This window comes from Erithacus rubecula (genome assembly GCF_903797595.1).
Source record: "Erithacus rubecula genome assembly, chromosome: 5".
In the NCBI taxonomy this organism is placed as follows: domain Eukaryota; kingdom Metazoa; phylum Chordata; class Aves; order Passeriformes; family Muscicapidae; genus Erithacus; species Erithacus rubecula.
The window spans coordinates 31,134,089-31,150,426 of NC_136687.1; the positions used below are offsets into that span (position 1 = coordinate 31,134,089).

The window sequence follows — 16,338 nt, forward strand, 5'->3', positions numbered from 1 at the left end:
ATTGTTGACACATATATGCATATATATTTTTCACACAAATCTGAATGTTGTGGTGAAAAACAGAACATGAAGGAAATAAAAAAATGGATCAATTACTGCCCAGGAAAAAAATGTACCTTGGGAATAAGGGCCTATGACAAACAACCTTACTAAACCAGCAACTAGCTGAATATATTTTTCCCCCCATATTACACAAGATAAGACAATATCATAGGCCTCCTCCTGCTGAAAGGCCACTAGCAGTTTGGAGTAATGAAAACCGTTTGAGAGACAGTAGTTTTAAGGCAGAATTAGAGAGGCTTAGTGGATCTATCCATGATTGATAGAAAACAGAACAAAGTGCTAATAATGTACTTTCAGGTCTTATGTGTGTAAAATCATAAAGGGAATTCAAGGGACAGTTCTAAACAGACTCCATATTTCTGTTACAAATAGGCATATTCATTATGAAGTGTCCTCTGGCTGAAAGGCAAAAGTTTTGTGATCTGAAAATAGTATCCCAAGTTATGTTTTATCCTGACCAGTCACAGTAATTCTTGCAATGATTTCTGTTCCTCTTTTACCAGGGGGGAAAAAATCCATAGTCCTATTGGATTCTTTAAGCAGAAATGACATTCTGACTCCATCTGAGTGTTTTACCTCGAGTTTTTAAGAGAAAAAAAGTTATTATGAGATAACTAAACACAAAATCATAAAATTTTGAACCATGCTGTCCAAGTTCTATCAAATTTTGCAAGATACTAGATGTCTCAGATATGAATTTCACAGAAGTTAGAAACCTTACAGAAAAAAATAGGACCAAACAGTCACTCTTGAAGGAAGAGCAGCAACAGTTTTGCCCCTTTTCCCTCAAAGAAAAGGTAATCTACTACGAACCAAAATTCACATTCTGTTTGTTGAAATCACAAGCATTACATTCCTAATACACCCAAAAACCATTGAGAGAGACTAAAATGAATGGCACACTTGAAGAACATGTCAGGGAGCTAGGGCACCTGACAGTGGGGAATAAAATACACAGGAAATGAACCTAGAAAGGAAGTCAGGTTTTAGATGTACTGCTCATGAAACAACTCCACACTTACAGAGTATTCCCAAGTCATTGCATCTAAGAAAAAAACCCAAACACTTGAAGAGGAGATACATCTAAAACATACACATAGATAATATGAGTAAGTCAATACCAATTAAAAAGAAGGGATGAAAACCACTGCAATTATTATTGTGACTGGATAGTTTTAGCTATCTTGGTAGCATGCAATATAGCAATGTAGATTTGTGCTGAGGTGCCTAAACAAAAGACAGAGCATATCTCTCTTCATCAAAATGTCCAAGTAATACGATAAACATTGAAATAGAACAGTGGAGAAAACCTCCCACCACTTAGTCTTCATACAAATAGATAGTATTTGTATATGTAGACTGTAAGCACGCATGCATCCCTTTAAAGACCTGGCTTTCAAAGTAGATTTCATTTTTTCTCTGTTCCTCTAAGAATAAAATATCATTGAGAGAAGTCAAATAAAATAAAGACAGTAACTGATGCCCCCCAAAATCTAGAGTGGATAGAAATTATTGTTGACTCATGTTGCAAATTGCCTGTCCACTACAAGCTTTTAGAGTAATGCAACACGAAAAAAAATGTTTTTCAATCACTGCCATCCATCAACTTGGTAAACAAGTAAAATGTATACTCTGCCATCTGCTAGCTATTAGTCTGTGTAATCACAAAATATCATGTAATGTAATCATAAAAAACCACTACTATTACCTACTCTTTCAATTTATAAGCAAATATTTCTATCTGTCAAATGATTTTATGCTAGCATGAGGCTTGAACCTTCTGTGCTGCTTACCATCAATCTAGTCGTCAATCTAAGATAAGTCTGTCTCTTGTTCAGTCCTCCTGCCTTTGGGAAATGCTCAGCATGGCAGTGCTGTATTTGATCCCAGAAGAAGCCACATGAAGAGAAGGGTCAGTAAATGATCCAGCTGTCAAGGACCTGAACAGTTTAACAGCAGTGGCTATGGGAGGAGTCTTGCTCTTGGTCAGACTGGCTTAGATGGACAGAGTAGTCTTGCTCTTGGTCAGACTGGCTTAGATGCTGCCAAGAAAGAACAGAATTCTCAGTTCTAAGACTGTTTTTTCTGTATCTTATTCTGTTTACCATTGATACTTATCTTTAAACACATTTCCATGAGAAAGAGCACCAGAAAAGTTATAGTTTTCTTAAATTACCTCTTTTAAAGGTATACTAGAAATAAATGTTCTAAAATGCTGAAGTCAGAGGAATAGTGCTTTTTTTACCACAGATTTCCAACCAAAACTATTCATTAGAAAGGAAACACATTACTAAGAAACCATACAGGAAAACTAAAAAATGATACTGAAAAATTTTGCTGCGATATGTACTACTAAAATATATTTAAACAATGGAACTTGATCTTGTTCCTAGAAATTTCTCAATAAACAGAAAACTCTTCACATAAAGGGACATTCACTATTTTTACTAGCTCACAGAACTTGCCAGAGTTATTACACCATCAGACCAATAGCATCAAGAGGTCCAGCTGGCTAGAGCTAAGACACTTATTCCTTATTAACTATTTTTAATGTATGGCAGAAAACCAAATATTTTATGGCAGAGAAGACTCTACTTAAGCATATTCTTTTTCCCACCAGCTAAATGTCAAAACCAAAGGTAATAGTGTAAGTGACACAGAAGCCATTATTTCAGCAGTACATGACTCCCATTTGTTACTGAAGGTGATCCTCTGCCAACCTGAGGGCTAGAATCTGCTCCTGCACTGACAGGACAAAGTGGAACAGCATACCAGGGGAATACCTGATGTGTTGGTGGCCACCAGGTGTCACAGTAAATTAAAATGGCAACTTTTTAAAGATAGAACCAACTGGGCTTCAATTGACTTTGAAACTCTGACTGGGTATGTCTCTTAAACTACAAAAATACCTTTTCTTAGTTCAGATCAGCTGTTTCATTGCTATTTTCCACATAATCTGTCAGAAATCTTGATTTTCTTTCATGCCCTGGTCACTAAAACTCTGTCCTATTCCACAAACACCATCAGTACACCTTAAAGGACCCAGATTAATCAACAGTGTAATAACACAGCTACAGGGACAGGAGAGAGATAATGCTTTTTAAAACATGAGCATGAAATCTGCACTACAGGAAAGAGCAACCTTCTTTGCATCTTGGGGTAAACACCTGCAGCAATCAGGATTTTCTTTGAGGCAATAGCCACTCAGTCTGGCATACAGAGCTGTCAATCCAGTTTTGCAGTCCTTTAAGTACCAGAGGTCATCCAAATTACTGGAATAAGGAGCAGACTCAATCAGATCTCTCAAACACATCTGTCTCCTGAATATAAACTTGTCATTCTCTTCCAGGTATTTGTTAAATATTTCCACAGTTTGTATGGCAGACTCTCCTGCAATGGAGAGGAATTAAGAGTCCAAAACCCACATTTAAAAACTACATTATCCATTCAGAAAGGTGCCCAATAAAAAAATATGGAATGAAATGGTTATGATGGCAAGTGAGATTAAATCTAAATATTAATACATAAACTGAGTTTATTACTTCATGCATTTTGATGCAATCTTTAATTATGTGTTTGCTACAGAGTCCATCACTGATACCACAGGAAAACAGTAACAAGATTGTATCTAACAGCATCACACTCTCATTTTCTCACTTCCTAAACTTTGTGTCAATTGTATTTGATTTTGCTATCTAAATTTATTATATATAGGATTTATGAAATTTAAAAATTAAATGCTGTCATAAAAAAGTATACATAAATAACAGAAATGAGATGGTGATTTTAAGGTATTCAGTCTAGGAGAGGTTTAATTTCTTGGGAGGTATCCTCAGTGACTGAAAATTTAAAGGAAATCTCAAAAAGCAAAGACATTTCTTTTTTTTTTTTTTTTCTCAATCAATACAGTAATTATGCCATACAGTATACGACACAAGTAAGGGAATTTAGTGATTCACAGAAAAAGAAGACTTCAGTAACCAATTGCACAGTATTTTTCAATTAGACAGAGAGAGAAAGAGAGAAATATTCCTCTCAAAGAGAGAAATAAGCTTGGGGGAAAGGGCAAGAGCGGGAAAATGGAAAAACAAAAATGAAACAAAAACCCACAAACAAACAAAAAATAAAAAACCAACACCCCAATGACAAACCTTCTGGACTTTGACAATTCAAATTCCCTCCACAAAATTCTTCAACAGGCTCCCTAAACACTAAAGCCACATGGCTCTGCCACCCTTACAATAGATGAGGAAAAGGGAATGTCCCAGGAGAAGAACATACAGTGGAAATGCTCGACCAGAGAAGCTGACTGACATTGACCATATGGTACACAGTAAAGCCATAAAACAGTTTGTTGTCATCAGTTCTATACTTTTTCATAAAAATAAATTTTCTAATTCTTTACAATACCTCTTGTTTAGTCTACCTAGGTATTTCTTTTTAGAATTCATAACTTCTGATCATTTCATAAATTCTAAGACCAGCTCTACAGAATCACACCCAAAAGGCTCAGTTTGTAGCCTTGGCTGATGGCTGTAAAAAGAATGCAGAAAAAATTTCCTGCTGCATTGATACAGAGGGGAATTTACCTCTGTCAATGATTGACATGATAAGCTGCCAGCACTCAAACTAAAAATGTTTACTAGACTAACAAGGCAGTGATTCTCAGAACAGTGGCAGCAGAGGAGCACTACTCCATGGTCTAATGGTACAAACTTTACCTCAACAAAACCAATTTCTACATGGCCAAACCAGCCAGAGTGAGTTTAGGCAAGTGCAAACAAGACAACTCTGTCCTGCACCAGGTCAGAATAGTATGGACAGAATTGCATGGATAAGAGACATGCATTCCAACATAAAACTGCTTCTGGGAAGTAAAAAAAAAAAAAACAAACCAGAGGAGTGAATTTTTGCTATCGACTCAGAATTGTACTTTGATCTTGTACTGGGGTACTGGATACTCCAGTGGCTGATTTATTGTACTGTTAAGCCATAACTTATGTTGAAGACAAGGAAACAGAGGTACTTGACTGAAGAGATGGAAGGTGGGATGTGATGTGCAGAGCTCAGCCACCATGTAGGGCTGGAGCTGTGGAGAAGTCACAGCAGCAAACTAAAGAGCAAGTTGTCAGTGCCAGGGCTGAAGAGCAGGTAGAAAGGACATGGAGTGAGGGAAATGTAGAACTACAACTCTGCTTTCTCTCTCCCACATTGCCATGTGAATCTCCACTAAATTAATTACTTTTTACACTCAAAAAGAAAACATAACTTAACTGTCACTTGAGAATGTGTATCTGCAATAAATATCAAAGCACATGTATTTTCTAAGAAAGAAAAGGCAGTATAACCAGAAAGTAAGTTATAGCTATTAATTCCCCAGCCAATTTTTTTACTTCATCCATTATATGCAATTCTATTATGGCCATGAGTTCATGACAAGCAGATATTGCTAAAGCAGCCCACTACTTGTAAGTGACAATGCTCTCACTTGAGATGTCAGTTGGGGGGGATATTAATAATTCAAATAGAGTTGAATTTCTTACATTGCAGTCAATATTTTAACTCTCCATAACAAATGGCCGAACAAGATTTTAACCCTATAATAAACAATTATGTAGCACTTTAACAACTGATAACAAATTACTCTGAACATAACAGTAAAGTACCTTCCCTAGCTTTAGATCACTAAGAAAAGGAGATGAATATTCAAGAGCAAGATCAGCACACCTATTCCTATTTTCAGAAAACATCATGATAAAGCCAAAATCATGCATAAATTGAGGATTTACTTGCATATCCTTTAATATACAAATAATACTATATTATCACAAAAAAGTATTTCTATTTAGCATTTCAGATTAAATTAGTAAAAGTTTAGGTGATAATTAGGTAATAATAACTATCTAAAGGAAATTTTTTTCATACAGCTAAATCTTAAAATCATCAAATGGTTGTGTTAAGAACCCATACTCCACCTTTCTTGGCCTGGACTAACATAGTTGGTTGGAGTCTTTCATGTACTAGATTTGCCTTTAACACTATGTATGAACAGAGAGATACTTATGTACTTGACAAAAAAAAAAAATAAGAATCAATAGAAGATTAGCAGCAGGATTGTTACAAACACATAGGGTCATCACAAGGGTGTTTCCAGGGATTCTCAAAAGTCCAAATGCCTGAGACCTACCTAATAGAAATAGGGTCTTAACCTTTGTCTCTTGACAAGAGATTATTATTGAAACTCAGAATAGGGGCTGTGCTCCCATTTTCTAAGGCAAGTCCTTGCTTGGCAATTCAGTTCAAGAACTTTGAGTTCAAGTAGTTTTTAACAGGTTCAGAGACCAACATAAAAATGCAGGTGTAGCAAGTGCATAGCTGTTGTTTGCTTTGTCCCTTGCAATGCTGATCCAGTGACCTATCAAGTTAACCTGAGGTGAACAGAAGTTCTGTAATATTTTACAACATCACAATCCATTCCAACTTGTAGGTTTATATTACAGAGAAGACGTAATTTCTACTTCTAGTATGAAAAGGTATTTAAGGGATCCTTACATAAATTAAGTCTAAGAAAAATACACCACAAAATTTTTTCTAAAAATACATAAAATTAGTAAAAGTAATGTTAGAATATTTCTTACAATATTTTTTAAAAAGTTTCTCAGTCAAGTGGTCAAAACTTGTGGAGCACAGTACATGGATGGGTTTTTCTGAGAAGTGCTTGGAATGACTGGTGTAATTCACCATTTGCAAGTCTCCCCAAGTGAGAGAAGTGTATTAAACACACTGGTTTTGCTTTAGAAATATGTTCCCAAAGTAGGTACCCAAAGGTGTATTTTGGAAGAGACATACCAGACAGACTAAATAAACACCTCCTCTCTCAACACTTCCATCATAATTCACACAGACAGCACCTTAGACTTTCACAGACATTTGCTATGAGGTATCAAGTAAACCAACTTCTTGTTCCTGAAAATACCATTTGCAGCAGTGACAGCTCTAGTTCTTTACACTTCATTAGCACTGCAGTCAAGCCCCTTTCTTCAAAAGATAGTAGTGTTCATATAGAAAGAAAAATAATTTTCAGAGACATGAAAAGTGATAAAACCTTTTGGATAACTATCTTCAATGATCTATGTAATTTTAGAAGTTCCTGGTTAGCTAGAGGGTCACAAGAGAAAAACCCTACACCTTCTCACTTTTATTTTCCCTGCAAGAAGACACATAACAGCATTTTCATGTTTTAACTAGATTATCAACTATTTTCAGACCCTATATTTTATAGAGTCTATATTCTCTTGGGAATAATACAATTCTCAAGCTATGCAGCTGGATGCACCTATTACAGCAGTTTGTTTTTTCTTCTGAAAACAGCTGAAAATAATACCCTTTACAGAGGTAGATGCAAAACTCAGATAAATGCAAGCTCCTCATCTCAGCATTAGCTGAGCTCCCCTTACACACTGGAGAAACAAAACATAAATGTACATAAACTGTGTTAAAAGGTAACAGAATTAAACATGTCATGAGTTACAAAACATTCCCTCACAGCTCTAATATATCAAAACAGATTCCAACAATTAAAATCCTAATACTGATTTAAAAGCAATTCAGTATTCTTAGAGGGCATCAGTTAAAAGCTCTAGATAAAAACAAACAGGCTTGGTATGTTCAATTAGTCTGCATCTTACCCAGAAGTCAAAATGAGACACCCAAATCAGCATCCCCATAGCTTCATAATGAGGCTGGTTAAGGGCTAGAACTGCCTGCCAAGAAAAGCTGTGAAATCTTCATCCTTGGGGATTTTCTGAGTTTGACTTAACAACAACCTCAACCACCTGACTCCACTTTGAAGGAAGCCCTGCTTTGAGCAAGGAGCTGAACTAGATGACCTGAAGAATACCCCTACAACTGTAATTATTCCCCAATTTACCATACCACACACTGGAGAACCCTTTAATGAGACACTAACAAGAGCTGATAGAACTACAAAATATACATTCATGACCTGAATTATGAGTTTCCCAAACAAGAAAAAAAAAAAAAAAAAAGAAAAAAAGAAAAAAATATATACTACCCTGAAAAGGTGATTACTGGTCAAAAGTCAGAAGGAATATCTTTCAGTGAACTAATAGAGATGCACTATTTTGACAGTGTTAACAAGAAAGGACAGCAGGTCCCTGGAGTTCAAGGCTCTGACGAGACTTTGGCACAATCCCTCTCCTTGTCCACATTGGCAAATATCCCCATTTTCTTCTCTTAAATTAGGCAATGCAGTAGAGATGATCAAGCCTCCTAATTCTGACCTCATGAAATCCTGTTCACTGAAGCACTGCAGTGCTTCACAGGGCTCCAAAACCTGAAGGCATTCTAGATCAATCAGTCATACCACAAGGAAAATGAGTGACAAGGATAGTAATTCCAGATTTGGATTTTAACTTCAGATAATGTTAAAACAAACATATGCACATGCAAACAAAACAGCAAAGGCACTCTCATTTCCCTGCCTCAGTTTCCTCTATAGCAAGAACAAACTGCTCAGACCAAAGCTATTTTGCATCTGCAAGCTTCTCTTAACATAGCTTTTTCTTGTCCTAAGGGAATTTCTCAGCTCCCTTGAGACCATGTTGAATGTATTTCTCCTTTCTCCAGGTATTTTCCAGTGCTTTGGGAAGTACTGCTCCCATTAGAATTCTTAATTCACTTTGTATGACCACCTGTAGATCAGACTCACAAATGTCTTCTAAACCTGTTAAAGGATGATTAACTGCTTCTGAGTTCAAATGTGAAAAGTCAGTCTAGCCAGCAGCTATTCCCTTGTAAAAGATGCTCCTTTTAATAATAATTTTTAAAAAGGCAAACATTAACATCATTATTAGTTCTATGCCAGGTAAAAGTTTTGCGCTGCATCACTTGTGGGTTTTATTTCCTGTTGTGATTCCAGCTCAACATTTGTACACTTTCCACAGCCTGGCATCAAACAATCAATATGCAGAAGACATGAGATTACCAGACACATCACAGCATCCTTTCAGTCACACACTGATGAGACTTACAAGTATCACAGAGTCTAATGAAGTTAAGGAAATTTTGTAACAATTAAAATCAAAGTCACTGCTTCTTCTGTCCATCCCCTTTGCCAGGTCCACAGAATTCCTCATTTGCACTGACATTTTAATGATTGCAAGGTGTACAGTTTCAGAAAGAATTAACACTACTAAAGGAAATAAGAGCAGCCTAAGGTTAATATTTGCTTGCACAGCTTTCTGAAACAGCCTTGATTTGTTTTATAAAAGCATGGGCAAGGACACATGAAAACAGTGCACCCCTGCCTTACTTTTGCTTAAGCAACAAGAGAGCATCAACCTCAAAAATGTGAGTTATAGTTAAAAAAAAGCCAAATGTACCTTTTTTTTTTTTTTTTTTTTTTTTCAGAAGTGGAAGTACTCAGTGCATCTATATCAGCATCTCCTCCCTGAAACACAAAATCATTGAATATACTGTGCCTCCCTGATTTTAAGTTTTTCTGTAAGTATTTATTGACATCCTAAACAACAATTTTTTGGCTGAATTTCAAGGCAGTTATTTTCTTTCAAGTTGAATTGGAGGTTTTTTAACTCCTTGGTTTACATTTGTAATTGGAGGTCAGGAAAAAAACCCAAACGAGTTTATTTTATCTATTACAGAGCCAAACAGAACAAATGCCTACAGTCCATGACATGAGAATAGCTTTTCCTGAAATCTCTAATTCTACTGAAGCTTATTTTTTTTAATCTTTTCAAACAGATTTTTAAATAGGAAACTTTAAAAGGTTAATGTCGATCCCATTATTTCAAATAGTCTCTACACAACTTAAGAATGTTTCCATTCAGTGTTGCCCAGGAATCCAATTAGACTCCGAATCAGAGTATCCAAATTACAAAAGCACCATAAAACCTACTGTGCTGCTGCTAACAGCATGCTAGATGATCATGTTTGTTATGCATTTTAGGAAAAGTTAATTCTCATCTAGTTTATATTGTACTATAGTCTGATTTCACCTCCCCTGCTCACAACTTAGCCTGCACAGATATTCTCCTTAACAACAGTACAACTGTGAAGTCCCAATTAGACTGAATAAATCTGCATGTGATATTTTAGCCCATTCATAATATTGAAATAATTCTTTGAAGTACTGTGCAGCACCATATGGTATTTTATCCAGTTTCATCATTTGTACAGAATAGCTTGCAGTGATTTGTTACACAATATTCTGAAATACTTTGCAGCTGTAGTCTGCAGGAATAGAAGATTTCTCCTTTTTCCATTACTTATTAGGACTCAGGGATGCTTTAAAAACCTTAGTAGAAGATCCACTTATAAGGATAAAACAGGTTCCTCACAAATCAGCTTCTATCCAAGAGGGATGGAAAACAAACAGTTAAAAATTAAGACGTGCTAAATTAATTTTACTGTTTCTCTTTAGATATCTATAGCTCTTACAATAATAGAAATCTTGAAATTGAAGAAGATGGGTATCACCTAGAGATATTGGCATGCTTGGGACTGTGTGCAAACTTAATGTCATTAAAAGCAATGTCTATTATGCTTCCCACCACCACCAGCACTTCATTAAGAAGAGCAGTCAATGACTTGAGTTTGCTTTAGCATTCAATGCACATTGGATGCATGTGTTCAACTGCCTGGATTATTTTAGAAACGATGAGCCTAACAGAAGCTCAATGTGATACATCAACAACAATGGATTAATTAACAATCTTCATTTTAGAAGTATTTTTATGCACTCACACAACAAAGGGAATTGTTTCTGCTCCAGCCTATTCGCTTATCCTTTCTATTGCTGCCTTGCAATCAGAAGTCTGAAATTCCTTTCAGGAGTGCTCTGGAGTGGAAAGTTCTTTACTGCTACCATCAGGCATCCCTGCATGCTGCTGCATGCCACCTCCAAAAGGCTATGCACCTTTTTCCTTAAATACAAACAGAAAATGCTGGGCACCATGGAAGAAAATGCCTGAAAAAAAAGCCTAAACACACCATTTTTAGACTTCAGTTATTCTTTTCATCTGTCTCCACTGTCAGGGTTTACAGGCAGTGTGATTTGCAAGCCATGAGGACATTGTGGTTTGTGTAGCAGACAGATCTGGGCAGGTTGGTGGCTGCAGGTAAAGCAGTACCACTGCCTGACCTCTACAGTTCTCCCCTGTGCTTGATGACAATTATTCACAGTAGCAATGCAAGCAGATGCACCAAAGCAAAGCTGCCACAGTTCCCAGCCCAACACATTCACTCATAGTGTTAGAATCTTCCCAAAACATCACTGAATGAAAATCATTCCTTAATGGCAATGCAGTCAGTCAGACCATAATTGGATTTAATAATTACTGCTGTAATTATTAAATCATTCTGTAACTATAGATAAGAATAATTTTGGATACTTTTAATAATATTTCAAACAAAAGTACAGGGATGAAAATTTTTTTAAAAAGTGAATACTGGTGAATATACATGATTAGAATATAGTTTACAGAGAAGCCATCTAACCACTGCTTATGCAAATGGGAGATAATAGAGCCTTATAAACTGACTGGCAAGGATGGTGGGACAATGTAATTAAAAGACAACATAGGGTCCTAGAATATTAGCTGTAAATGAATATAATAATTTTTTTTAAAAAAAAAAGTTTATTAGCCCTACCAAAGAAATCTGAGATAAAGCAGGAAGGAGAGAATATGGTTTCAGGTATTTTTACAATTTTGTTCAAACTGTCCATCATTCTATAAATGAATCCAAAACACACATGCCCTGTTTATTTACAGATGCATTTTGATGTGTTTATTCTAATAGCAACCTAACTGTGCACATGGCAATGTAAGTAAGTGTGGTTACAATTTCCAGTGCTATGAGTCCTTTGTGCTCACCGACCAAGCAATGAATTTTATTACTATAGTGATAAAGCTCATATATGAATCTTACAAAAGATGAACGACCTCATTTTTTGTCAAAGGGGAGTTACACTGTTACAAGAGCGACGGCTGGCAAAATAATTATGCCATCAAAAGACTTAACTGATTCAGCTGGAGCTCAGGATCTGTCAGTAATGCTGCTCAAGAATGTTTCTGAAAATGCTTATGATCCTGGCAAAAATGGCATTAGAGGACTATGGCAGTTTTTCAGATAGGTAATATTTCAGAGAAAGCTGGGGGAAGTTAGAAAAAGAAATAGTGAGAGAGAGGATTCACCTGCTCCCAAGTGAATTTTGAAATTTATATAAAAGCATACATTCGTATACTGGCATTAAAAACTGTTAAATCTCTAAAATCCTACATCTGGGGAGGTGTCCAGCATTCTAAACAGGAGCAATACTTGTTTTAAATAGATCACACATTTAAGCCTAGAAATGTAACCGTTAAAACCTGCAAAAAATACCATGCATTAGTTCTTTTATGAAAGAATTCATTATAATGGCAAATTCTACCATGCACAAAGGTTTTGTGTACTTGGAATAGTATTTCCAAGGAACACTTATGTATAGATTTAAGTTACAACCACTGCATCTGAACATTCCCAAATTAAAGAAATGCTTACAATGGTGTTACAAACAAATAAGAAACCCACTTGGCAGTTACTTACAATGAAACATAAATTATCCCCCCCAATTTATAAAAAGACACAGTTATAAGTGAAAATACCACATACAACTAGGCAGAATGCTAAAAAGCTACTTTATAGGTATTATTAACAGCAATATTCAGCTTTTCAGCATTAAAGAATAACACACTAAACCCTCCCTTTAAGATGATTGTTTCCACTGTTGATAGGTCAGTAACTGAAATTTCAAAACTTAACCTCTGACTAAAAGATATTAAGTATTTTTTAGGTCATGGGGTCCTACATGAGGTCTCTCAGAAGAAAGCATACAAGTCCTAAAATAACAAGCACACACACAGGTTTCTCTTAATTTGCCCTGTTGGATTCCCATAATAAGTGCTTAATAGCTCCAACCCCAGAGCAACTCTGCAGTCATCAACAAGACCATTTACCACATGATTTAGCAAACGTATTTCCAAGATTTTCACTTACATGTGCTGCACAGAATTGGAATGGAAATTAATGTAGAACAATTTATGGGCAATATTATTCAGGGATTCACAGTTCTTTAAGTATCAGATCTGAGAAAGAATCTCAATTTCCCAGAGGCGTATAAGAGTCATGCAGTACCACCCTTTTCCTCACCATTTACTGTGCTACTGCCAACCAGTCCAGGATTGTGTCATTTCCTTTTCCAGACTAGGATTTGTGTTTGAAGAAAGACAGTGAAAAAAATTATTAAAATGTAGTCTCATTCACATAAACCCATGGCGAAATTCACATTGTTTGCAATATCCAAACAAAATAAACAGCCACCTTTCACAAAATGTGTGCAGGAAGCACAAATGTAAGGCAGTGTGCTTGCTGAAATCAGAGATTTCAAATTCTGCAAATGCTGTTTAAATTGATGGATCAACAGTTTCCCTACCTTTTCCACAAACTTGTATGAGGGGAATGTATGACCACCATGAAAACTGAGAAGCGAGGGCAGGAACCCATTTTCATGGCCTCTCTACCCCACCATCTTCTCCACACTTCACAACCCATACAAATTAAGTCTATGCACATAGCACTTGTGTGATCATATTATTCCTTAAAGAAAGCAAAATCCTTTAACAGAAGACAACTCTAGCTCAAGTCTTCCAAGTACTGAATAGCTTATAGATCTTGCAACATAAACTTTAGCTCAGCATTTGGGTTGCTTCCTTTTTTATTTACCTCTCTCCCTCAGCTCTAAGGCAGTGGGATCTACTCTAACCTTATATATTTTTCTTTAGTGAAATGACTGTCCTGGTCAATGTATGCTCACCATCCTATATTTCTTTAGTTTATTCCCCCAGCCCATCAGCAGTAATTTCAATATACCAAATTAACTGCATCCACACAAAATGATGGTCTAGTACTTCAAATAAGTAAGTGTTTTCTGAAGAGCAAAGTCTTCTTTTTGAGCAGACCATCAATTGATTTTGTTAAAATTATTTCATTCTGACCATATTCTAAAGGATTGAAAACAGCACAAAAAAATCTTATGGTCTGTTCATGATGTAATAAAAACAAACAAATAAAGCCTCAGTGGAGTTTGAGACCTAATTTGATACAACCTTCTGTGTAGGCAATGAATTGCTGATAGTTATCTTTGTAAGTAGAGTTCTCCAGGCAGTGCCAAATCCACCTGGCACAGTTTGTGCTAGAGAGGAAAGTAGCTGTTTATTTCACATGAGGACTCATCAGAAGTCTTTAAAAACCCACACTGTCCAAAAGGACACAAAATGGAAGGAAGTTAGACTGGTGATGTCTCCCTACGGTCCCAGAAAACCCACACAAACCTTCAGCACTAATTTGCATTTTAGACACATTCTTATCATCATCTTGACACGTGTACTTCTAGAAACAGAAGATACTGATTTGTCTTAGCTAATTTTTAGCCTTTTGGTACATCACCTTCTACAACTTTTCAAAGACCTCTCATTATAGCACTAAAATATTCACAACTAGAAGAACAAAAGAAAAACCACCAACAGAAATCAGACATGATTTCTATCTTCTCCTCTTAATTTTTTATTTTTTTAAGTGAGCAAGCAGGAAAAGAAGGAGAGAGGAAGCAACAGCTTAACATCAATTAATTTGTTTCCAGAGAAAGAAAAGAAATAAATAGTGCAAGATGGATAAATGACTGAGCTGCCATCTGCTTCTGTACTCAGCAGCACTTTGGAAACACAGCTACTACTACAGTGAAGTGTTTTGCAAATACTTCAGCAAAGAGGGCAGTATGCAAACTGAGGGGAGAGAGAGAAAAAAGCAAAACTGATATCCACTCATCTGCAGGAGTTTCTTACATGTGTCACCTTCCTAACCACAAAGCAGAGAATCTCTTCAGAAAATGTAAGCCCCACATATGTTCTGGATATGCACCCTCCTGTTTGATGCTCCTACACCTCTGATACACAGAACTGCTCACACAGAATGTTTATTTTGTCCAGAAGCATTTCTAGTACCTCAGTAGAGTAACAGATCCCTGCACAGAGAAGCATCTACAATTTTGGTTTCAATTTCCCTAAAATACAACTAATCTGATGACAAGCAGACAAATACAACAGAATAATTACAGACTAGAGAAATGTAAACACTAGCTGCTTAGCTATTTTTGGGAAAGTATTTTTCAGCTATTTTTGTGACAGCTTATTTGCTAATTTACTATGTATGCTATCTATCAATATAGCTATATGCATAGACAAAACTATAAAAAAGTAAAAATTTATAACTATCTAACTGTACTAACCATCCAGACACATAATTGCAAAAAATTTATCATTCCAGATACAAATTCGATTCAACTGGCCACTGTCTTAATGACTGATGACCAATATTGTATTTACCCATCAGTTTCTTACAAATGGCAATTGCCCAAGAAGCAACTTTTGTAACTTTAAGCACATCAAGGTTATGCACACTGGCTCATATGTGAGCCAAGAAATCCTAACACCTCAGAAGTTATGAAACACTGCTGAATCAGCAACATCACAGAGCAACAGAGATGCATAAGTGCACACGTGCACAAAAGTAACTAAATTAAAATTAAATTTCAAGGTCCTCCTAGAAAAAAAAAAAAAATCCAAAAATCTCAGGTTCTGGTGAAACAACTCTTCTGTTTTGTGTTTGTTTTCACACAAAATACATGAATACTGGACTTCTAGACAGATATGCAGATGACTTTTATAATTTACATCAAGTTCATGATCCATTTTATCTCAAGTTTAGACAACTGTATGAATTGCCAATTCTGAATACTGGGTATTCACACTCTGTGAAGGAGTAGCACTGGACTCTCCCATGATTTTTTCTAACTATAAAGAAGAATGCTATTAAAATATCTGACTCAGAAATGACAACAGAATTTCTATACAGGAAAAAAGGTCATGTTTTATTTTTTAATCAAAAATTTCTACTACAAGTAATAATTTTCAAATCAAGTTATTCTTCCCTTCCCTGAAAAGCATTAAAATAAAAAGAAGTGTCTCAGTTCAGTCACTGATAATTAAGGGATGTACAATGCATATAACTGCTGAAAGCAAAATCAGCAGACAACAAATCCATCCAAACAATCTGGTGACATAACACTAAATCACTACTCAAAAAATTCACATGATTTGTTATCTCAGAGCCTTTCAGTTTAATTACAATTAACACTAT

At 35.9% G+C, this 16,338-nt stretch overlaps 1 protein-coding gene across 2 annotated transcripts in view; it reads right to left on the bottom strand.

The window, feature by feature from the left end:
* Positions 1-16,338, bottom strand: part of TENM3 (teneurin transmembrane protein 3) — a 960,849-nt gene that overhangs the window by 345,966 nt on the left and 598,545 nt on the right. For both annotated transcript variants that reach the window (XM_079305926.1, XM_079305927.1), the window contains exon 7: positions 1,857-2,105. The gene's annotated coding sequence lies outside the window, so the exon portion shown is untranslated. The remainder of the gene's footprint in view (positions 1-1,856; positions 2,106-16,338) is intronic.